A 24,883-nucleotide genomic window follows, 5' to 3' on the forward strand; every position below is an offset into this window, starting at 1 on the left:
TTCTTGATCATATGCCACCTCCTGAAATGGATGAACATTGACTAATTCTTTTTGGTACAGTGACTCTGTGCATTCCTTCCATCTTCTTTTGATGTTTCCTGCATCATTTGATATTTTGCCCATAGAATCTTTCAATATTGCAACTGGCGGCTTGGATTTTTCTACTCTGGATTCCTCATTTCCATTCTTTTGATTTCCCTGCCCCTCTCTACTTTCTCATCTTTGCTTTTGGGCTAATGTCACCCTTCAGTCTTATATGGGTGATAGTTCTAAAGAGTTCATTCCTCACAAGTGTAATTGTTTATTATATATACCAGTCTATTACTTGGCTGAGAGGTGACCTCTAGGAGCTTCATTTCCAAGTTAGAAGAGTATCTGAGGGCAGCACTTTTAGAGGTTCCTCCAGTCTCTATCAACCTGTAAGTCTGATCTTTTTTATGAATTTGTTTTTTGTTTTTCATTTTTCTTCTATTCTAATCAGGACGTTCTGTTGTGTCCCTGGTTAGAGCAATTGGTAGTGGTAGCTGGGCACCATCTAGTTCTTCTGGTCTCGGGCTGGAGAGAACTATGGTTTTAATCCTTTGGACTCATTTCTTCCTTGAGTCTTTTGTTTTCTTCACTCTCCTTTGCTTCAGATGGGAAGAGACCAATTGTTGTTTCTTAGATGGTCACTCACAAGCATTTAAGACCCCAGATACTACTCACCAAACTAGGATGTAGAACATTATCCTTATGAACTGTGTTATGCCAGTTGGCCTAGATGTCCCTTGAGACTGTGGTCCTTAGCCTTCAAGCCTGGTAACTCAATCTTGTGAGGTTTTTGGTTGTGTCTAAGAAGTTTTCATAACCGTATCTCCTAGGTGCTATCATATAAATGAATATACATTCATGTTCTACTTAGTATACATAAATACCTATGTATCCACTCACAATATTTACCATAAAAACAAAACCAGACTCACTGCTTTCAAGTCAGATCTGACTCATAGCGACCCCTCCTTGGGTTTCCAAGGTGGTATTACTATGAAAGTAGATTGCCCAATCTTCCTTCTGAGGAGTGGCTGATGGGTTTGAACTGCCAACTTTCTGGTTAGCAGTCAGATGCCTTAGGCACTACTTCTACCTTTCAGTGTCTTCATTTGCCTTGGTCCCATTGTGCTGACTTTCCCCATATTATATATTGCTTTTTCCCTTCACCAGAGTTAACACAGGGTCATATCTAGTTAGGAAGTCCCCCTTCCTCCCCCTCCCACCTCTGGTAACCATCAGAAAATGTTTCTTTCTATATGTAGACCCATTCTTGACTCTTGATAATAGTGGTTTTCATACAGTATTTGTTCTTTTGTGATTGACTTGTTTCACTCAGCATATTGTCTTCCAAGTTCATCCACCTTGTGAGATGCTTCAAGGATCATCATTATTCTTTATCGTTGCATAGTATCCAATTGTATGTAGATATCATAGTTGTTTATCCATTCATGCATTAGTGGACACTTGGGTTATTTCCATCTTTCTGCTATTGTGAATAATGCTATAATGAAAATGGATGTGCGTATATCTATTTGTGTCACAGCTCGTATTTCTCTAAGATGCATACCTAGGAGTAGGAATTGCTGGGTCATATGGTATTTCTGTGTCTAGCCTTTTAAGGAAGCACCATGCCGTTTTCCAGTAATGATTGTACCATTTTACATTCCCATCAGCAGTGTCTAGGGTTTTGCTTCTTTGGGGAGGGATTCAAGTTTCCCTCTTTGTCATGCCCAGGTATAGTCTGTGTTATGAACACTGGCCACACTGGACCAGTCACTATGTAGACATGTGACATGGGTCACAAAATACATTGGGGTGGGATTTTCTGGCAAGAAAACCAGGAAGGGTCTCAAAAGGGACAACATGGGAGAGGAGGATGTTTAGGGGTAGCTTGTGTCTCTGTGTCTGCTCTTCATGCCCAATTCACTCAATGAAGTCTTGGGAAATCCCTGTGCCATGCAACATAGAGGACCTGCTGACTGTGGTACTGTACTTGAAATACCTCAAGTGAGAGATTGAGCTGAGGATTGTTAACAAGAGTCAGTAGTGCCCAACATAGTACATAAAAATCTTGTTCTGCATCCTGCTTTGGTGAGTAGTGACTGAGGTCTTAAAAGTTTTGAGTGGCCATCTAAGATACAACTATTGGTCTCCTCTCATCTGGAGCAAAGATGAGTTAAAAAAAAAAATTAAAGTCATTTGGAAACAATTAGTCCTAAGAAATGATGGACCATGACCTCAGCCTTCATGACCCTGACACCAGAAGAACTAGATGGTGCCTGGCTGCCAATGCCAACCACTCGGAAAGGGATCACAATTCGAGATCCTGGATAGAGTGGGAGGAAAAACATGGAACAAAATTCAAAACACAAAAATGTCCAGCATTACTGGTTGAAGAGGGACTGGTGGAACCCCTAAGACTATGGCCCCAGGTTATCCTTCAGGCCCAGAAATGGACTCACCTCTGTGGATTGGCTTTCAGCCCAACAGTAGAAAGACCTATGAGCAGAACACCTACCCCAGGGAGATGCACCCACCTACCCTAGGGAGATGCACCACTTAGATCAATCAACCATGAGTCACCAGAAGAGCAACATTCACATAGATGGAAAGCTGGACAGACAGAAACGCATAGATAGGAAGGGCACAGGGAAGGGGTAGTCACGGCAAGGAAAGGTTTTTATGGTTGGGAATTGTAATTGGGGCCGTGAAACCAAACATGCACTAATGTTGAGAGTAAAATGAATCTGCTTTGTAAATTGGCACACACACCCCAAAAAAAGAGTTAGTAGTGCCTAGTAAAGGCTGCTTGTACTGTACTCAGAGGCCATGTGAGCCCTGAAGAGGCGAGCTGGCTGTCCAGGCAGGAGGCAGCATGGCTACATGTGGACTGAGCTGTGGCAGGAGCCTGCTGTGTTTCAGTGTATGAAACAGGATGCCTCTGGTCCTGGGCCCAGAAACCCTGAGAGAAGCCCAGAGATCAAGGAGAGACTTCTCTAGTCGTGGTGAGGTGACTACATAAATTAATCTCTGTTGCCTCCCCAATCACTCCCTCCAGTACATTAGGAAATTGGCAAAAGACAAACTTTACAAAAGCAAGGAGAACAGGAGAAGAAATGATAGCAGAGGAGAGATGTCAACAAAATTTTGGAAGCTGGAAAGTCTGTGGATGAATGATTGCTTCTTTAGCGGAGAGGAGAACTGAAACCTAAGGTTGGATAGTTAGGAGAAGCCTCTAGAAGCATTACCCCACACCCCTGCATGCAGACCCCCAGACAGATCAGGAATTGATGTTCCAGACAATTGAAGAAGTTAGGAATGGGTTTGAAAACTTGGGAAGTGGCTGAAAATCTGCATAAAGAATAGTTCGACCCCCCACCCTTCAAAGCCAGCCACCACTCCCCACACACATACCTTTGTTCAAAGGCTAGAGATTTCTTTTCAGAAGGATCTGAATCAGAGAGGATCTGGACTGGAGACACTGCGTACAGCTGAGGACAAGTTTGAGCACTCTTTGAAAAATAAAATATTTAGGTTGCGTACTGAGCCATGAGACTTCCAGCTCCTCTGGAACCCGGACAAATGTGTCTACCCTCCTGGCAGGATTGATGGAAAACCGGCCCCAAAGAAAAGAAAATTATCTGGCGGTGCAATGATTAAGCACTCAGCTGCTAATGGAAAGATTAGTGGTTCAAACCCACTCCGCCACTCTGTGGGAGAAAGATTATAACCAAAAGAATCCTATGAGGCAATTCTACTCCATCACGGAGTCACTATGAGTTGGAATCCACTCAGTAGAACAACAACAACATATACATTATAATATAATGTAACACACACACAGTCTGTCAGTGAAAAGGACAGATTCCCACTTAACCCCCTCTAGAGAAATTACTGACATTTTTGTGTCCTTACTCTTAAATATAATTGATAGTCAAGGGTCACCTAACATTTGTGGAGAGAAAGCCTCTAACATGAGAGAGAGAGAGAGATTGAGGCATGGGAAGGTTGGAAATAAACAGAAGAAAGGAGAGCTGGCAGGACCAGAGCCAGGGCCAGGAGCGGAAGAAAACTTCAATAAAACTATAATTAATGTCCTCAGAGAGATAAGAAGAGATAATGCATCCATAAAGTGAGAGCAGAGGCTATAAAAAAGGAACATTCAGAGAATAAGGGAGAACTCGAGGAAATTAACATATAATAGCAGAAATTTAAAAATTCAGCGGAAGGTTTGAGAGATGAAGTTGAGCAACTTTCTTAGAAAGTAGAAAAGATACTGATGTAGAAACTTGTGGGGAAAGGAATGAGAAGATCTATTGAGGAGGGCCAATAGCAGGAGTTCCGGGAATTGAGAGAAAGAAACTTGAGGAGAGGAAATCATCAGAGAAGTTACACAAGAAGGTTCCTGGGACCAAAAGACCCGTGTTCCAGACTGTATGGTTTCAGAATGCTGGGGACAAAGAGAAGATTTATAAAATTTCTGAGAGGAATAAAAGTAGTTTGTATATAGAAGTTGGAATGCACACAATGTTGGATTTTACAGTGATGTCACTGGAAACTAGAAGACACTGGGACAAAGCCTTCGGCTCTCCAAGGGAAAGTGGTTTCCAACTTGGGTTTTCTATTTGCAGCCTGTGGACAATCAAGAGATAGAGGAAATAACAGTATTTCAGAAAGGCATGATGTCAAAGGATGCATTTACTGTGCACCTTTTCTCAGGAAGCTACTAGAGAAAGATTTGCACCATCAAAGCAAGAGAAGAAACTGAAAAAGGAGCCTTGGTAGCCCTGGTGGCTGCTAACCCAGAGTTTGGTGGTTCCAGTCCACCCCATAGATCTGCAGGAGAAAGACCTGGTGATCTGCTCCTGTAAAGATTACAGCCTAGAAAACCCTGTGGGACAATTCTACTGTCACATGGGGTTGCTATAAGTTGAAATAAACTCAATGGCATCTCACAACATCAACAACAAACTAAACAAGAGAACGGTGTGTGTGGTAGCCAGAGTAATAGACTTCCAAAGATGTCCACATCCCAATTTGTGAATATATTACATGGAAAAAGGGAATTGAGGTTGCAGATGGAATTAAGGTTGCTTCCAAAGATGTCTGCATCCCAATTTGTGAATATGTTACATGGCAAAGGGGAATTGAGGTTGCAGATGGAATTAAGGTTGCTTATCAACTGACCTTGAGATGAGATTGTCTGAGTGGGGCCAGTGTAATCAGAAAGGTCCTGACACAGGCAGTCCCTGGATTATGAACAAGTTCTGTTTAAGTCAGATTTGTACATAGTCAGAAAGTTAGATACAGTTTGTATCTAATGTCAGTCAAATGTTTGTCTTAGTCTATAGTATATAGTGTACCTTCATATGCATAAAGAACATTAAACACTTCCAGATACACATCCTTAATAAAATAACGCAATAATAGTGTTGTTGTTGTTGTTATTTGCCGTCGAGTCGGCCCCGACTCATAGCGACCCCTCCTTGGGTTTCCGAGGCAGTATCACTATGGAAGTAACATTGCCCAACCTTCCTTCCGAGGAGTGGCTGGTGGGTTTGAACCGCCGGCCTTCTGGTTAGCAGTCAAGTGCCTTAGGCACTATGCTACCAGAGCTCCTGCAATAATAATAATATTTTGACGTGTCTTGCAAAGTAGTACCCAGTTGTTATGAACCATCATATGTACCTCAAATTTTTAATGTAATAGGCTTTATGGGGTTGGTTCATAACCAAGAAAGGTATGTAAATTGAACATTCATAACCCAGGGACTGCCTGTGAGTAGAAAGAGGAGGAAAAGAGGAAAACCTGATAGTGTGGGAGGAGCTCTGCCCAATGTAGCTAGCTTTGGAGAGAGGAGAGGTCCAGAGCCAAGAAAAGCAGGTGGCTTCTAGAAGCTGGGAAACAAGGAAACAATTCTTCCTAAGAGCCTCCAGAGGGAACACAGCCCTGTGAACACCTTAGCCTAGTGAGACCATTTCAGACTGTTGAACTCCAGAACTGATAATAAATTTGTGCTGTTTTAAGTCCTCAAATTTGTGATTTGTTGTAGCAGCAATAGGAAACTAATATAATATGAGATCCAGGAAGCAAGGGATCTCATGCGAAAATTCATGAGTGACAGGTATGCCATAGGCTTAGGAACAGTGGGTCCAAACTAGAATTGAGGATGGGATCTAGAGATGACTAGAAAAAAAGCCAGAAAGGAGCCAGCGGATTTCTAATGTGTATTTCAGGAGGGAGTTAGTTTGTGTTAGGTTCATGAAGAGCCATTTTAACACTGGAGAAAATAAAGAGAAAGGAATACTGTCATGAGGTGCCTGCGTGAGGACAACATCTGCATTGGCACAATACTATGAAGGCTAGCTACTGGGTTAACTAAAAATGGTGGTGTCACTCTATTGGGTAGATGCAGAGAACAGAAATATGTGTGGTAGAGGTGGGGATGGGGACATAAGAGAAATGAAACTTCAGCTTCCTTATAGGGTGCTAATGGATAATATGTAAAAGTGGAAACAGTCACATTTAACATGTTATTTAGAAATACGTTGGTAAAGAACAGAAGAGATAGCTAAAACAACTGAGAGCAGGGGATTGGGGCTCACTGTGGAGAGGGCAAAGGAGGGACTACTGTTTTGCATTCTTGGTTTTGTGTTACTTTTGTTGTTCAAACCATGTGTGTTAGTTTTAAAAACATACATATTTTAATTAAAATCAATAATGGAAATTTCTTGGCTCAGACAAATGAAAATTATAGAGGCAGGGCAACCCTCAGGAGTAGTTTGATCAGCTTTCCAGTTGCATGTTTCTGTGTCTAGTTCAGTCATGCCTTTCTGGGCTCCTTTATGGTAACGAAATGGTTGCAATAGCTCCAGGCCTTGCACATACCCTTCACATCTCAATGAGGAAGCTTCTCTCCCAGAAATCCCTAGAAAACATCTCTTTGCATCTCATATAGTAGAATTTGCTCCAAACACCATGACCAGGTGCAAGCTGACCTGAGCTGATTGGCTTAAACCTACTGTGACCCATCCCTGGGTCATAGTATGTCATATGATCTACTATGCCTGGAACGAAAAATTGAAGAATGGTGTGGCATTCATCATCACAAAGACTGTTTCCAGATCTATCCTGAAGTACAGTGCTGTCAGTGATAGGATAGTATCCACACACCTACGAGAAAGACCAGTTAATATTACTATTATTCAAATTTACGCACCAACCACCAAAGCCAAAGATAAGGAAATTGAAGATTTTTACCAACTTCTGCAGTCTGAAATTGACCAAACAGGCCCTCAAGATGTGTTAATTATCACTGGTGATTGGAATGCAAAAGTTGGAAACAAAGAAGAATCACCAGTAGTTGGAAAATACGGCCTTGGTAATAGAAATGACGCTGGAGATTGTATGGTAGAATTTTGCAAAAACAACAACTTATTCATTGCAATTACCTTTTTTCAACAACACAAATGGTGGCTATACACGTGGACTTTACCAGATGGAGTACACAGGAATCAGATTGACTATATCTGTGGCAGGAGGTGATGGCTCAATATCTTCAGGCAAAACAAGTAGGGCAGGAGCTTATTGTGGAACAGACCATCAACTGCTCATATGCAAGTTCAAGCTGAAGCTGAAGACAATTAAAAGATGTCCACAAGAGCCAAAATATTACCTTGATTGTATCCCTCCTGAATTTAGAGACCATCTAAAGAATAGATTTGATGCATTGAATACCAATGACTGAAAACCAGAAGAATTATGGGATGACATCAAGAAAATCATCCAGGAAGAAAGCAAAAGGTCATTAAAAAGACAGGAAAAGAAGAAAAGAACAAAATGGTTGTCAGAAGAGACTCTGAAACTTGCCCTTGAGTGGAGAGTAGCTAAAGCGGATGGAAGAATCAACAGGATAACAGAGCTGAACAGAAGATTTCAAAGAGCAGCTCAAGAAGACAAAGTCAGTTATTATAATGAAATGTGCAAAGACCTGGAGTTAGAAAACCAAAAGGGAAAAGCACACTCAGTATTTCTCAAGCTGCAAGAACTGAGAAAAATTTTAAGCTTTGCATTGTAATATTGAAAGATTCCATGGGCAATATGTTGAATGATGCAGGAACCATCAAAAGAAGATGGATGGAATACACAGAGTCACTATACAATTTCAGGAGGTGGCATATGATCAAGAACCAATGGTTTTGAAGGAAGACGTCAAAGCTGCACTAAAGGAGTTGGCAAAAAACAAGGCTCTGGGAATTGATGGAATACCCATTGAAATGTTTCAACAAATAAATGCCTCACTGGAGGCACTTACTTGTCTATGCCAAGAGATTTGGAAGACAGCTACCTGGCCAAATGACTGGAAGAAATCCATATTTGTACCCATTCCAAAGAAAGGTGATCCCACGTATTGTGGAAATTATCGAACAATATCATTGATATCACATGCAAGTAAAATCTTGCTGAAGACAATTCAAAAATGGTTGCAGCAGTATATTGACAGAGAACTTCCAGAAATGCAAGCTGGATTCAGAAGGGGACATGGAGTGAGGGATATTATAGCTGATGGCAGATGGATCTTGGCTCAAAGCAAAGAATACCAGAAAGATGTTTACTTGTGTTTTATTGACGATGCAAAGGCGTTTGATTGTATGGATCATAACAAATTGTGAATGACATTGAGAAGAATGGGAATTCTAGAACACTCCATTGTACTCATGAGGAATCTGTACACAGACCAGGAGGCTGTCGTTGGAACAGAACAAGGGGATACTGCATGGTTTAAAATCAGGAAGGAAGTGCATCATGGTTATATCCTTTCACCGTACTTGTTCAATCTGTATGCTGAGCAAATAATCCAAGACGCTGGACTATATAAAGAAGAATGTGGCATCAGGATTGGAGGAAGGGTCATTAACAACCTGAGATATGCAGATGACACAACTTTGCTTGCTGGAAGTGAGGATGACTTGAAGCGCTTACTGATGAAGATTAAAGAATACAGTCTGCAGTATGGATTACACCTCAATATGAAGAAAACAAAAATCCTCACAACTGGACCAATAGCAGCATCATGATGAAAGGAGAAAAGATTGAAGTTGTCAAAGACTTCATATTACTTGGTTCTACAATCAACGCCAATGGAAGCAGCAGTCAAGATATAAAAAGACATATTGCATTGGGCAAATCTGTTGCAAAAGGTCTCTTTCAAGTGCTGAAGCACAAAGATAGCTCCTTGAAGACTAAGAAGTGCCTGCCCCACGCCATGATATTTTCAGTCACCTCATATGCATGTGAGAGTTGGACAGTGAATAAGAGAAACTGAAGAAGAGTTGATGGTTTTGTGTTGTGTTGGTGAAGAACGCTGAAAGTGCTGTGGACCGTTGAAAGAATTAACATATCTGTTCTGGAAGAAGTGCAGGCAGAATGCTCCTTGGAAGTGAGAATGGCCAGACTTCGTCTCACCTACTTTGGTCATGTTGTAAGAAGGGACCATTCCCTAGAGAAGTGTATCATGCTTCGTAAAGTGGAGGGTCAACGAAAAAGAGGAAGGCCCTCAACGAGATGGACTAAGATGGCAGCTGCAGTGATGGACTCAGGTAGAGTAGATTGTCAGGCTGGCACAGGACTGGGCAGTGTGTCGTTCTGTTGTACACAGGGTTGGTATGAGTTGGAGCCAACTCCATGGCACATAACAACAACTGGGTCCCCCTGCCTGTATAAGGCAGATAGTAATCTGGAAGAAAATTTGGGTTCTGTTAACGAAGAGGAAGAGAGAATGGACAGTGGATGGCTTGAAATAGCAAATGTCCACTATAAATGTGCTGTTCTGGGGAGTGTATTTCTTCTTGTCCTTGTAAGTTATAGATGCCCATTATTATTATATAGGGTTGATTGGTTGGTTGGTTTGATGGCATCTGGGTTAAATGTTAGCTTTTGAGTGATCCTTGAGACAGAGAAGGCTGGTTATAGAAAGAATGACTGATAAGGGAGATTAAAAGAGGGAGAGCGTTCTATGCCATGAAGGCATTTGGGAGCACAGAGACTGAAAGGATGGCAAATCTTAGTGAGTCAGACAGAGCCATAGTGGACACATAGTTTCGTCTTCTTAGGGGAAGTGTGCACAACTACGACACAGTTGGGCATGACCCAAAATATCAGCCTCAGGAAATCTAGGGGTCCTGAGGGACCCCTAGATGTTCCCCTGACTCCAAATCCCTCCCCAACCAATCTGCTGCATCCCCATGACCACCAGCTGCTGCCCAATCCCATATGTGTCAGAGTAGAAATGTGCTCCATAGGATTTTCAGTGGTTGATTTTTGAGAAGTGAATCTCCAGGGCTTTCTTCCAAGATGCCTCTGGGTAGACTTGAACTGGCAACCTTTCAGTTAGCAGTCAAGCATGTTAACTGGGGAAAACAAACAAATAAAAAAAAAAAAATTGCCATGGAGTTGATTCCATTCATAGCGACCCTTTAGGACAGATTAGAACTGTGCCATAGGGTTTCCAAGGTTGTAAATCTTGACAGAAGCAGACTGCCACATCTGAGCACAGCTGGTGGGTTTGAACCAATGACCTTTCATTAACAACCCAGCACTGAACCACTGCACCACCAGGGTGTCTCGTTAACCATTTGCACCACCCAAATTACGTCATTAGAAGCTCAGCTTCATGTAAGAGATACACATCCTCTCTGGAAGGGCAGTACATTTGGCTATTACCTGTCAATAGAGTTGTGGAGTTAGTTTGCCAGATCCTTCCTTGACAGCTGCAATGGGAGGGAAAGGGGAAGGGCATCTGGAGAGGTCTGGCACATTCGATTCAGGAACGGAGTTGGGAGGAGCATGACCAGGTGAGGATTGAACCACGGTGGAGGCAAGCCCTTAGTCCTTGGGTAATTAACCTTAACCAAGTCCCTGACAAAGAGGGCACTTAGGCACTCTCTTAACCACAGTTAACCGTCCTGCCACATTACCCAGCACTCTCCATTCCTCTGACTGGTGCTCACAGCACCATGAACCCTCGGAGCAGGAAGGCTGCTTTCCAGAAGACCACCCCTCTTCTCGCCCCAGCTGAGTGGAATGCTTTCCAAGAAGCAGTTGGGTTAGTTCCCAAACCTACTTATGCCAGTGGAACTTCCTGTAGTAATTACGCAATTTAATTAAGTATTATACAAATAATTAACTACAGTTGCAAAATAAGGGAGAAATTGTTTCTAAGTAAACTAGGCTGAAGCTTTGGAAAGACTCAAAAGAGACTGGAAACCAAACCAGACCCTCTGCTATTGAGTCCATTCTGACTTATATCGACTCCCATATGTTTTGCGAGGTGGTAAATCTTTACAGAAGTAGATTGCCTCATTTTCCTTCCACAGTGCTGCTGGTGGGTTTGAACCACTAACCTTCTGGTTAGCAGTCAGATGCCTTAGGCACTATGCTACCAGAGCTCCTTCAAAAGAGACCTGTTGTTGTTGTTATGTGCCATCGAGTCAGACTTGACTCATAGCGACCCCTCCTTGGGTTTCTGAGGCAGTATCACTACGGAAGTAGATTGCCCAACCTTCCTTCCCAGGAGTGGCTGGTGGGTTTGAACCGCCAGCCTTCTGGTTAGCAGTCAAGTGCCTTAGGCACTATGCTACCAGAGCTCCTCAAAAGAGACTAGTCATTTCTAAAACAATGTTCTTGATTTAGAGGTGGATGAAACAACTATGAGAGGTTGGGAAAATATTCAAAACATCTAGGAGGACTTTTGCAGTCAGATTATTTTGCAAGTGTGTTTAATATTTAATTAATTAATTTCTTTTTCCACTTTTAAAAAACAACAATGACAACAATAAAATGAAATTGGAAAATATAGACAACGCCATACTAGTGTGATTTATGTGAGGAAGAGAGTAGGGAAAACAGCCCAGTCCAGTGGATCCAGAGCTAAAGAAAGGCTTTGACTTTACATCAAATGTTTGCTGAAAGTCCAAGTGAATGTCAGATGTTAAAATATTTAAATTAGCTGACCAGTTATTTCAGTTAAGAGGACTTCTACCATAATGTATCTGCCATGAGCTCTAAGTCCTGGAAACTCACACACTCCTCTGGTGTGTGGAGTGAGATTACATTTTTGGGCACCGATGTTTTGTTGGCGGGGTTTCCTAGAGCTAGCCAAGGGAAGCAGGAAAAAAAGTTGAGGATGGCTTCAGCCTGGACCAGTTCCTCTGGTTGCTTCCAAGGATTTCTCTGAAGAGCCTGAGCATGACCGTAGTAGGAGTGCAGTCATTTGTTGCACCAGCTACTGGGATCCTCACAGCCAACCAGAGTCTGCATGAATTTGGAATCTCGATCTGCTCTCGTGGTTGTGCATCTACTCCTCTTTGCACCCACCATTTGCTCCAGCCGGATCTGGTTACCTACCACCCTGACTAAGTGGTGCTCATTCCTGGCTCTTACACTTTTGCTGGGCATCACTCCTTTCTACACCACCCCCCTTTTGCCCCTACCTATCCTCCCCATCCTTCAAGGCTCTGCTTGCTGTCTACAGCCTCCATGAAGCCCACCCTGATTAACCCTGTGAGCTTGCTGTGTGTACCACCCTCCTGTACCTCATCTTGTCTGTCTTTTCATCATGTCATGTACACAGATTAACTCCTCAGCTAAAATGTAAGCTGGCCCTTGACATGCTTATATCCTATCCTATACTAGACAACCAGGGGATGGGGAGGTGACACTTGGGAATTGACCAGTAAACCCTGCTTCCCAAACTATGGGTGGATTCTAGGTGGCAAGGGAGGCTCTCACCAGGGTTCACTGCCCCCACCACCATGCCATGAAAATGAAGTTCTTCTTCAGCTCATTTCTGGATTTTTATTTTAGATACTCCCCACCCCCAAATTGCTACCCTATGTAATCACCCAAATTCCACCATTAACACCCCTCTGATGGACACAGATATCTAGGAGTGTTTCCTCAGAAGATGACTTATAAGCTGATGTGGGGCTTAAATAATACCGAGGAGAACCATGAACTTCCAAGGGACTATAGAGCCCCTTCTGGAACCCTGGGTCCTTAGCACTCAAGGGGAAACTGCAGGAGTTCACTTCTGCTCATTCTAGCATATTTAAACCAGGAACTTTCTGTGAGCAAGGTCATAAGGAAGGGCATGAAAGGGGGCAGGAGGGCCCAGAGATGAATGATACATGATGGCACCTGCCCTCCAGATCAGGCGTGGTGGGGAGATGGCCTGTACATGAGGAGCTAGGATACAGTGTGCTGTGGAGGTGAGGTGCTGGGCAGACTTCTTGCAGGAGCGGGGATCTGAAGGGAGCCTTGCAGGTGAACAGGGCCAGACAGAGTTCTTGTATTTTGCAGGAATATAGGTAGTGCTTCTTTGGGGGCTTTGATATGCCTGGTGGCCTGCTTCAGGATCATTTCTGATGTCTCCTCTTCAGAGGGCAGACCAGGGTATTGAGTGGGACATCTCATCCCCAAGTCAGGCTTCAGAAGAGAGCTCCAACTTTGAGTTTTCCCAAAGGTTGGGTGACACTGTGCTAGAGGTGACACACCCTGGTTGGCCTGGGAGAGTCCTCAGTTCTGCCTGTTCTCCCTAGGTTAACTAGGAAGTGTTTGCTCTCACTCTCAAACATGTCCTGATTCGAGTAATAAGATGTATGCTCTCCATAGCCATGCTTCACGATGGGTGGGAGTGATCCAATCCCAGGAAGGTGGGTGGCTGGGAGCCAGGGGACAACTTCAGAGGCAGCCTTCTCCCAGGAACCCCTTCTGCTATAGGAGTCTCCCACTCCTTTCCCAAAGGTCTATCACCACCATCCACACTGTAGAGTACTTGTTGTGTATTGGCCATAGTTGTGGTGCACAGTAAACAGCAGAGTTCAAAAATAAAAAGTAAAGTAAACCCTTTTCCCAGATGATACAAACTTGTTTTCTCCCAGGGAGGAGGTTAGAAATGCCTTTTTCTTGGAGAGAGACAGGCTGGCACAAAGGATTCCTATCTCATTGAATTCCAGAGGGAGATGAGAGAACTTTCTGGAAAGCAGGTTTAGATGGAGGGAGGAGTGTGAGTCATAGCACTTAGGACACCAGGAAATGGGGTAGGGGACAAAACCCACAGAGCTGGAAAAGGCAGCGTGGTAGTTAAGGTTATATGTCAACTTGACTTGGGCTGGTTTTGAGTGGCTGGGCAGCTGGATGTAGTGGTTCCCTATGGTAAGACTGGTGATCAACTCCATGGTGGAATCTGTTGTGAGCTGCTGAGTAGCTGCCATAGGGATGTGGTCTGCTTCCTGTATGTAAGGAGAAGCTCTGGTAATGGTCTCTAGCTTTTTGGCAAGCTTGGACCCTGCATATAGCTGAGTGTTCATTCAGCAGCCTGCCATGCTCTGCTGATTTGGGACTTTTAATGGACTTGAGTCAATGGCCTGCCATGTGGTTCGGTAATATTGGGACTGTGCCTTTTTACTTGTTGACCTTGGGTTTGTCAGCCTCAGCAGCCAGCAGCTGCCTGCGGGAAGAAAGCCTCCAGCTTCAATGGGCCAGGACGCAGAGGCAGTGTGTACTGTGTGTACCACCCTCCAAGGTCGAGGGGCTTTCACCCAGCCCCTAGAGCTGGTACTTTGAACTTGGACTTCTAGCCTCCTAAGCTATAAGAGAATAAATTCCTGTTTGTCCCAGCCATCCCATTTGTGGTCTATTCCTGTCAGAGCGGCACTGTTGTTGTTGTTGTTGTTGTTATGTGCCGTCGAGTCGGCCCCGACTCATAGCGACCCCTCCTTGGGTTTCCGAGGCAGTATCACTACGGAAGTAGGATTGCCCAACCTTCCTTCTGAGGAATGGCTGATGGATTTGAACCGCCAGCCGTCTGATTAGCAGGCAAGTGTCTTAGCCACTATGCTACCAGAGCTCCCAAAACAGGCACCAAGCAGGAGCTGTGGGTGCTGAAGATAAGGGTCTATGCTGCCTCCCAGCTGTGCTGTCGGACACTCCGAAGGTGCCATTATTGGGCCTGAAATCTGTCCCTGCACAGACTGACCAAGGCCATACTCCCCTCCTCTCTGAGTGGCCCAGCACAGCCCCACTGCCAGCTCCAAAATCCCAGTGCCACTTGGCAAGAGACATGGCTAGGGGCACCACCCAGGCAAATGAACAGCACACCCTACCCCAACACCATCAGCCGGTGAGATCAGGACGAGAACCAGCTTGTTAGCCCCATGGGCTCTTTCAGCAAACATTAACAACCCCCCTGCCATCTTGCCCCTGCAGGGGAGAAGTTGTCCTGCTGCAGAGACCATTCTCGTGCCAGCAGACATGAGATTTTATTGTGCTCAGTTTCCTTGTAGTATAGAAAGAAGCCTTTGCGTTTTTCCACGTTCAAACACTTACTCAGTGTTACAGCACTGACTGTCCTCCAGCATTCCCCTGCGCCAGCCCGTATCCCGCCTGGGAATCAACCACGCAGCGAGATAGAGCGATGGGAAAGACCAACTCAGTGGACGCCTCCCATCTTCCTTCCCTGGTGGTCCCTGCAGGGGCAGGGGGGTGGATGGGGCCAAGGGTGGATCTGGGCAGCCTTGCTTTTCCCTCAGTGACTCCAGGCCACTCCCTGCTAGCACCCCTTGTCTGCATTTTCCAAGCCCCAGCAACACTTCTCTGGAGTCCAGAAAAACTAAACTGTGGGTGACCGATCAGTCCGGCCTGGCCTGGGCAGCCCAACCGGGAAGATCAGGCTTTTGTTCCTTGGACAGGCTCTTTTCCCCTCCCCTGGCCCAGGCCCCACTGTTGGCTTTGGCTATAGGCTCAGCCCGCCCTCCTTCTCAGGGCTATTTTGAGATTCTAGGCCAAGGTCACAGAAATTCCGACTTCAAGGGACCATCACCCCAAAGCAATGACTCAGGGAGGATTTGGTTGTCTTAGAAAACACTGTTCCCTCAGTCACACACAGGCACACACACTCACGTTCATACACTCACAGTCACACACATGCTTACATAACACACATAGATACACACATCTCTGCCTTCTTCCTGAGACCCTGTTGACAGCTTGGAGCAGGAAAAGGGTCCCCCAGGCCAAAAGCAAGAAATCTTACATCCACTGCTGGCTTGGCTACCAGGTGGGTGACCTTAGTCAAATCTCTTTACCATTCCCAGCCTCAGTTTCCAGATTGAACATCAAAGGGACTGTACGTAGCTGAAGGGTTCCAAAGACCCTGGTGTGGCCATTGGGTTCAAGCTTTCCCTGCCCCTGGAAATTCCCTTCCCAATTCCCAACTCTGTCCCCCTTGGGTGGCCACTGCCAGAGATATACCTGCTGACAGGGATGGGTCTGGGGCTTCTTCTGGGCGGTAGATGTGGTGCCCGAGGAGGTACGGAAGGGGAGAAAGGAGGGAGGAAGTACTTAGTATATTTCTTTCAAGAGTTTTCTTCAGTGCCTTGGGCCTTCTTCATGCTTTCTGTAATGGATTCTGAAGTCTTGGGAGTCCCCACAACTGAAATGATCACCAGGGACCACCCAATTTATTTAGATTACTGCTGTTAGTTCAGAAAGTTTGTTTAACTTATTTCATATGAAAAGGTGACATTACACCCTCATAGTACCTAAGGCATTTGACTGCTAACCAGAAGGTTGGGGGTTCAAACCCACCAGCCACTCCGTGGAAGGAAGACTGGGCAATCTACGTCCGTAAAGATGTACGCCTCAGAAACCCAATGGGGGTCGCTATGAGTTGGAATCAACTCAATGGCAGTGAGTTTGATTCTTTTGTATTTTAGTGCCACCTGAGACTCAGGATTTACCAGGGAGGGTAGGAAGGGGATGATGGTGCTGAGCTCTGTCCAGGTGGAAAAAACAAAACAGGTGCTGTGGAGTTGACTCTGCTTCGTAGTGACCCTGTGTGCCCCAAAGTAGAACTGGGCTCCACAGGGTTGTCAGGGCTGACCTTTCAGAGGTGGACACCAGATCTTCTGAGGTGCCTCTCGGTGGATTTGAACCTCCAGCTTTTCAGTCGGCAACCGCACGTATGAATCGTCTGCACCGCCCGGGGCTCCTGGATTGGTTAGAGGCGGCAGGCCAGGTGATCAGGTCAGAGGCAGGGCAAGGGCAGCATTACCCCACCCTCAACAAGCAGTGTTGTTGGTGGTGGTGGTGTTGCTGAGTCCATTTGGACTCATAGTAACCCCATGTGACTAAGTAGACCTGCAGTTCATGGAGCAGTGCAGGAAGTGAATCATAACATGAGGCCACAGGGAAGCTTAGAGACCATGATGCTGTGGGTTCTAGCCGAGGAGGTCAAAGAAGACTTACTGGGTGAGTGAGGCTGGAACCAGTCTTAGAGTTGGGTGGAAGGCTTATGTGAAGATGGACAGATCTGGGACTGGGAGAGGCATCCTGGGAATGGGGCCCAAGACAGGCCAGCACAATGGCCATCTTTGGGCCTCTTGGTCAGCATATATAAATGTGTATATGTGGGAGAACATATATATGTGTGCAAGTGTATAATGTGAGTGTATGAGAGATGGTATGTGTAAGTATGTGTGGGAGAGGGAGTATGTATGATTTTGAGGGTGTGTGTGAGTGAGGGTATATGTGTGAGCCCAGTTGGGTCCAATTCTCTCTGTTCTAGAGACAGTGTGTGTGTGTATGTCAGAGCACATATGTGTAAGAGTACACATGAGAGTGTATGTGTGAGTATGTGTGGTAGGGGGAGTGTGGCTACATGTTACAGAGTGCATATGTGTAAGAGTACATGGGAGAATGTGTTTATGTGCAGGAGGGAGTATGTGTATACGTGAGAGTGGATTATGTGTAAGAGTGCACATGAGAGTGTGTGTAAGTGTGAGATAAAGCAAGAGAGCGTGTGTGTGTGTGCAATGTGTGAGAGAGGATGTGTATGTGTGTGTGTGTGTGTGTGTGTGGTGTGTATTTTGGTCCCTCCTGTCTCTCTCCTCTCAGTCTGACTCAAGCTGGCCTCATGCTCTGGTGGGGTAGGTCTCATGTGTTGGGACCCAATTCACCTTTCCAAAAAGCCAATAGAGACCCCCATAAGAATGTCAATGTGACCCCCATTTTGTGTCACATGCTGGTTGTAAGTGCTGTGGCAGATCCTGGAAGAGAAAGGTTAGTGCAGATGAAAGAGAGAGAGAGACTTCCTACATCTGTGTCTGCTGCCAAGGTTGCTGCAGAGGAGGGGTCTCAGGGATGAACAGAAAGTACATGAGGGTCAAGGCCATGTCTGCACTAGGGTCTAAACCATGCCCAGCTGGGGCCTGCCCCTTGGAAGTCTCTAGGTCCACGTATGTCCTGACACCCATAGGCATTGTTTCATTCTGGGCCCAAACTGTACCATCCCCAAACCATGATGTCCTCCAGCCGGTCCCCTCTGGGTGACATTGTGCAGGCTGCATTTCATACTAAGTTTGCAAGCCAGGCAGGTCCAGGTGGAAAAGCCCTCTGAGTCACAGAGCCCAGCTTGAGCACTGCTCTGGAGCTTGCTGGCTGGAAGACTCTGAGAAAGTCTCCTAGCTTCCCTGTGCCTCCATCTACTTCGTTGTAAACCATTGTGGAGGGAGTTTGCAGATAGGAACTACATCGTTTCATGTCTGCATCCCCAAGTTTTATGTCTGCATCCCCAAAACGTCAACAAGCTCACTGCCATCAAGTCTGACTAATTCTACTCTGTAGAACTACCCCATGGGACTTTCCAAGGCTGTAATCTTTATGGAAGCAGATTGCCACATCTTTCTCCCGCTGAGCAGCTGTAGGTTCTAATTGCCAGCCTTCAGGTTTACAGCCAAGCACATAACCACTGCACCCCTAGGACTCCCCCTCTGCATTCCTGCAGGTAGCAAAGTCATCTCTTCAGCAGGTGCTCAGCATAGGTGTCGCGTCTATCCTACCTGCCTGACAGGTGTGCTGCATGTGGAGAAATACTTTCTTCAGTCACAAAGCACCACATAAATGTTAATAATAATTAATGTTAGTGTTATTATTCATACAGTTTTGATTCACAATTAGTCTCATTGCTGTGAGAGCCACAACCACTCAGTGGTGGGGGCATGGGATTTGTGGCCACATGTTTACAGACTCTAAGTACCTCCACAGTGTCTGTCTGCACCAGAGGCAGAGAGGACAAGGGACAGCAATGGGGAAAGAAAGGGATGTTGGGAAAGCCTTGGCTGACTTTACAGTCTGGTCAAGGGCCATCTGCTTCCCCCAGACAGCAGGTCTGGAGCCAGTGTCCCATTGCAGACAGCCTCGCCCGCCCTCTGAGTGCAGCTTCTGATCACCCAGTGCATCCTGCCTCTGAGAGAGAACTAGGAGCATCTGCTCCACAGAGGCCAGGCCCCTGACAGACTCCAGCTGGTCACAGAGCCAAGGGCTGGGGAGACAGAGCCTGGGTGATGCCCTTTGGCCCATTTCTAGCCATTCCTGGAGATTCGAGAAAACAAATCCTTAGTCTTGAGTGTTCCTTAATGATCTAATGAGAGCAAGGCGAGCTAGATGGTCGCATGTGAGAGCAGGTCAGGGTCTTGGAAGGCACCTGAGGTCATTAAGAACCTTTGCCTGGTTGAGGGCTGTGAACTCGCTCCTTATCTGCCCAGAGGTGATGTGGACGGGAGGGATGCCAGAGTAACTATTAACTCAGTAAGTTGTTAGCTACCATCACATTTTCTCCTTGAAGTGTGTGTTGGTCCTCTAGTGCTGCTCTAACAGAAAATACCACAAGTGGCTGACTGTAACAAACACAAGTTTATTCTCTTAGGGTTTAGGAGGCTGGAAGTCTGAGTTCAAAGCGCCAGCTCTCGGGGCTGGGTGAAGGCTCCTCGACCTTGGGCTTCAGCTCTGCCTCTTGCTCCCGGCCCACTGAAGCTGGAGGCTTCTCTTAACTCAGGCAGCTGCTGGCTGCTGAGGCTGATGAACCCAAGGTCAACAAGTAAAATGACACAGTCCCAAGGTTATCAAGCAACACGGCAGGCCACTGGTTCAAGTCCAGAAACAGTCCCAAGATAGCAGGCAACATGGCAGGCTGTTGAATGAAGACTCAGCTAAACAGAGGGTTCGAGCATGCTAAAAAGCTCAGAGGCCTTTCTGAAAGTGTCTCCTTATATATATATACAGGAAGCAGACCACATCCCTAAGACAGCTACCCATCTGCTCACAGTAGAGTCCACCATGGGGCTGATTACCAATCTCCTGAGGGGAATACTCCATCTGCCCGCCAGCCACTCAAAACCAGTCCCAGCCAAGTTGACACATCACCTTATCTACCACAAAGTGTAATTATATTTTTAAGTTGGTGGAACTTAGAGACCTTAGAAGTGACTGCTTCATTTTGCAGATGAGAACACTAAGGTTTAGAGAGGGCAAGAGGCATGTTTTTTCTTTCTTTCTTTCTTTTTTTACTTGCAGCACTATTTTTTGAGGCTTAAATCACATTCCAAAAAAAAAAAAAAAAAAATCCAGAACACTCAAAAACATTACCCAAGCTATTTATTCACTCTCGCTCAGAGAAGCTATTAGCTCTAACGACCTTTCCAAATTAATAAAATCTGCAAATGTTCAATTGTTTATCGCACACATTGAGTTACACCTCTGAATGCCTGGAGGGAACCATTTGCAGCTGCAGGAACATTCAGCTGTAGGGTGGTAGAGTCAAAAGACATCTTTACACCCTGGCAGGAGAAAAAAAACCAAAAAAACAGTTCCTTCTAGGTGATTCCAAATCATGGCAACCCCCATAGGTGCAGGGTAAAACTGCACCCCACAGGGTTTTCAACACTGCCCTTTCAAAAGGAAAGCACCAGGCCTTTCCTCTGAGGTACTTCTGGATGAGTTGAAACTGCCAATCTTCCCAAGAAACATTCCCAAGATAGCAGGCAACATGGCAGGCTGCTGAATGAAGACTTAGCTACACGGAGGGGCCAAGCATGCCGACAAGCTCAGAGTTAGTAGTCAAGTGTCTAGTCATGTGTGACTCCTAAAAAAACCCTGGGACCGTGGATTTGATTTGAACTCATGACGACCCTGTGTGTGCAGACTAGAGGTACACTCCATAGTGGTTTCAAGGCCATGAACTTTTTTAGAGGCAGATTTCCAGGCCTTTCTTCTGAGGTGCCACTGATTGGGTTCAAACTGCCAACTTTTGAGTTAGTGGTTTAGCACTAAACCATTTGTACCACCCAGGGATGATGGGCAATGTTGTGGTTAAAATTTCCTGCTAAAGGAGGCAAGGCAATGCCAGTCTGCCCCACTGTGATTCTTCAAGGAGTGGCCCACAGTGTGCCCAGCCCTGAGCTAGGTCTGGGGACAGACCATACGATTTATTAGCTGCAGGCCCTGTTCCAGGGTCATTTCTGGGATTTCTTGGGGGAGAGACAACTTGCAGACATGAAATAAAGTCATTCCTAAGCAAGTGCTTGAGTGCAGCCTCTGCAATTCAGTGACAGCAGAAGTTGCTGGTGACCAGGAAGGGTGTGATAGGGGAGTAGCATTTGAGGTGGGCCCATTACAAGAAGTAGGACCAGGATAGGTGGGAGGCACAGGAAAGGGCTTTGTAAGCAGGGAGCTCTGGATGGGCTGAGGGTACGAATGAGGGTGTTCTGGTTACCTAATGCCACTCTGACAAAAATATATACCACAAATGGGATGGCCTTAACAAACAGGAGTTTATTCTTTTACAGTTTGGAGGCTTTAAGTCCAAGTTCAAAGTGCCAGGCTATAGGGACTAGGTGAAAGCCCCTCAACCTTGGGGTTCAGCTCTGCCTCCTACTCCCGGCCCACAGGAACTAGAGGCATTTCTCCACTCAGACAGCTACTAGCTGTTGAGAATGACGAGCTCAAGGTTGACAAATCAAAAAGGCACAGTCCCGATGTTACCAAACCACATGGTAGACCATTAATTCAAGTCCATTGAAAGTCCCAAGGTCGGCAGAGCATAGCAGGCTGCTGAATAACAACACAGCTACATGCAGGGTTCAAGCGTGCCATAAGCTAGAGACCATTCCCAAAGCTGTTTCTTATATATCGAAAGCAGACCACATACCCAAAGGCAGCTACTCAGATGCTCACAGTAGATTCTGCCATGGAGTTGATTGCCAGTCTTATCATGGGGAATAACTACCACCAGCTGCCCACCCACTCAACCAGGCCTAACCAAGTTGACACACAAACTTCACCACCACAGAGGGTGACCTGGGAGCTGGCTGGCCTGGAGGGTTGGGCAGGATGAGGTGGGAACAAGGACAGATGGGACTGGTTGGGTGGAAGAGGTGGGCAGCAGAGAGTTCTGGTTCCCAGTATTCAGACTCAGCTGCACAAACCCCATGCTCACAGGTGAGCTGTCCTCCCTAGCCCGGTGTCACACTGTCCAGTGTGTCCTTTCATCCTGGTGACCATTTCCCTGTCTGAGCTGGTGAATGACATCCAAGATGAAGGTGGGAAGGTGTCTCTCAGAGAAACACCACCTGTGATGCTATGATTGTAGGGTGTTTAGAGCTTAAAGAGAAGTGCTTCAGCTTTACAATGACCAGCCTTGATCTGCTGGCCCTTGCCACAGTAGCCCCGGGAGGAGTAGATTGTCAGCCGGCCATCCCCACATGTTGAGCCTCTTCTACTGGAGCAGAGTTCTTCATTATCCTCTGCCAGGGACGTGGGCTGGACCTTGGGCTCCCACCACACGAAGCTGCTCCAGTCCATCCACACGCTCACCAGAGTCAAGGCCTGGTCACCTTCACCCTTTATCCTGAAGCCCATCAGTCATGTCGAATTTGTTCCAAGCTGAGGTAGAAAGTGACTTGTGCTCTTGTTTCGTAAGTTCTTTCCCTTCCTTTTGAAATTTATTTAACCACAATTGTAAAAGCCAAGGAAAATCACTCATGCACAGTTCTCTCTTCCTGTCCACTTCTCCCACCCTGCGGCCCCTCTCCAAAAGCCATATACACATCAGAAGAACGAAAGGGCATCCTGTCTTGAAGCATCACTTCCTCTGGGCATTAATTGCCTCTACAGATTCCAAACTCACTTAAAACACATTAAAGTGGTGACACTCTCAGACAAAGAGGCAGGAGAATTCACGGTTCAGGTTGGCACTGTCATTAACTCAAGTCTTGGGTGTCAACTCCCTCCCACACCACTCCTTCATGCCTGGCCTTGCAGTCAACCTCCGCGATGCATTTTCTGGCCCTTGTTGGTTTGTGTCAGCTCTTGAACATTATTTAAATGTAGTTTAGGGTCCATGAATGCAATTACCATTGTGTTATTATTCAGAGCCAGATTGTTAAGATTCAGGCAGCTGTACAAGGAGATGCCCTGTGCTGTGAGGTCCAATTTAGGAGCGCCTTCCGAGCCTGGCGCGCCTGGTTGCTAGGCAACCCCATGCTACAGAAGTGGAGGCCTCACTTCGGAGTGGGAAGAAGCAGGAGCGCCTTCAGGGAATTGAAGGCAGTGGTCAATCTGAGACTGGCACGGAGCCGGGGAGGGGGAGGGAGGCAGCGTGGGCTGAGCCCGCGGGCCTGGAGCGTGTGGGTTTGTGCGAGGAGCCAGGGGCGCCCACTCAACTAGCACAAGGTGTTCCTGGGGGAGGGGAGAGAGTGCTGTTAGCAGTGAGAATGCATAGAAGGTGCAGAAGCCAGCGGTCACCCCTAAACCACCAAAAGATACCCAGAGCAGATGCTAATATGATTTTCCATCTCTTTCTTCTCTTTGCAGGAAATGAGCAGGTTTGCAGAGAAACTGCTGGCCTGAAATTCAAGACTAAGGCGGTGTTGCTTGTGAGTATGAATTTTGTGTTTCTAGGTCTGTGGTTTAGCAGTATCCCTGGGAAATGGCAGGTGACGGTTCCTGCTGGGGCGTGGAGCAGGACCTTGATGAAATCGGATGTCGCTTCTTCTTTTGGAAGGTGCTCCTTGCTGGGTGGGGCTCAACACAGAATTGTAGGGAGCATGTTTGAGCCCTAGCTCTGCCCTAGGTGTCCCTGCTGGCTCACGAAAGAGCCACTCCCTGGGCTTTTGTTGATTGGCGAGTGGGGAGAACAGGTCAACACTGAGTGAGTAAGGGACGGTTTTTTCACCCTGTTGGCACAAGCAGTTTGTACAATTCTAAGTTTGCTGTCCTGTTTAGAAGAAGGAATTCTAATAGGCTACATAACAGTGTGTTAAACTAAGAGTATTCATACATACCCATCAATTCATCAGTCTGAGGATACTGTTAATTGGTGCATGTTGGCACAATCTGGATGCCCTAAGAAACAGAAGAGAAGTAGCAAGCTCTATTTGGAGTTTTCAGTCCAGTGTGGCAGGAGAAGACATGTGCGCATGAGACAAAGGGCTTTATGAAATGGTGTACGAACCAGCTCTGGCTTGCATGGTACAGGCAGCAGTGCTGGAGGGATGGTCAATGTGATGGGTAGTCATTAGGGAAGACTTCCTGGGGGAGGAGAGTCTTGAACTGGGTTTATGGAGGAGAGAGGTCATTCCCTGGAAGAAGGAAGAGGGGCCAAGGTGGGAATACATGAAATCAACATGGAGGACATTGGAGATATCAGTCTGAGGATACAGGGAGGGAAAGCATTGGTTGGGTAGGGCCAGATGGTGAAAGATTTGGAAGGGCTTCGTGAATGATCCATCTGCAAAGATCAGGATGGAATAAAGTATGCCTCATTTATGTAAATAAAACCCTGTTTCTGCCAGTCTGTCTATTACTGCATCATGTGAAAATGGTTGTGTGGCTTTTTTTTTTCTTTTGCCAATTATGAAGTTATATTTGAGATAAATATGGACACTGAATTTAAAAAAACCAAATTGCTGTTGACTCCAGTCTATGTGTCAGTGTAGAACTGTGTTCCATAGGGTCT

The sequence above is a fragment of the Orycteropus afer genome, unplaced genomic scaffold (assembly GCF_000298275.1).
Source record: "Orycteropus afer afer isolate SDZICR_OR568_19922 unplaced genomic scaffold, OryAfe1.0 scaffold00113, whole genome shotgun sequence".
Taxonomy (NCBI): domain Eukaryota; kingdom Metazoa; phylum Chordata; class Mammalia; order Tubulidentata; family Orycteropodidae; genus Orycteropus; species Orycteropus afer.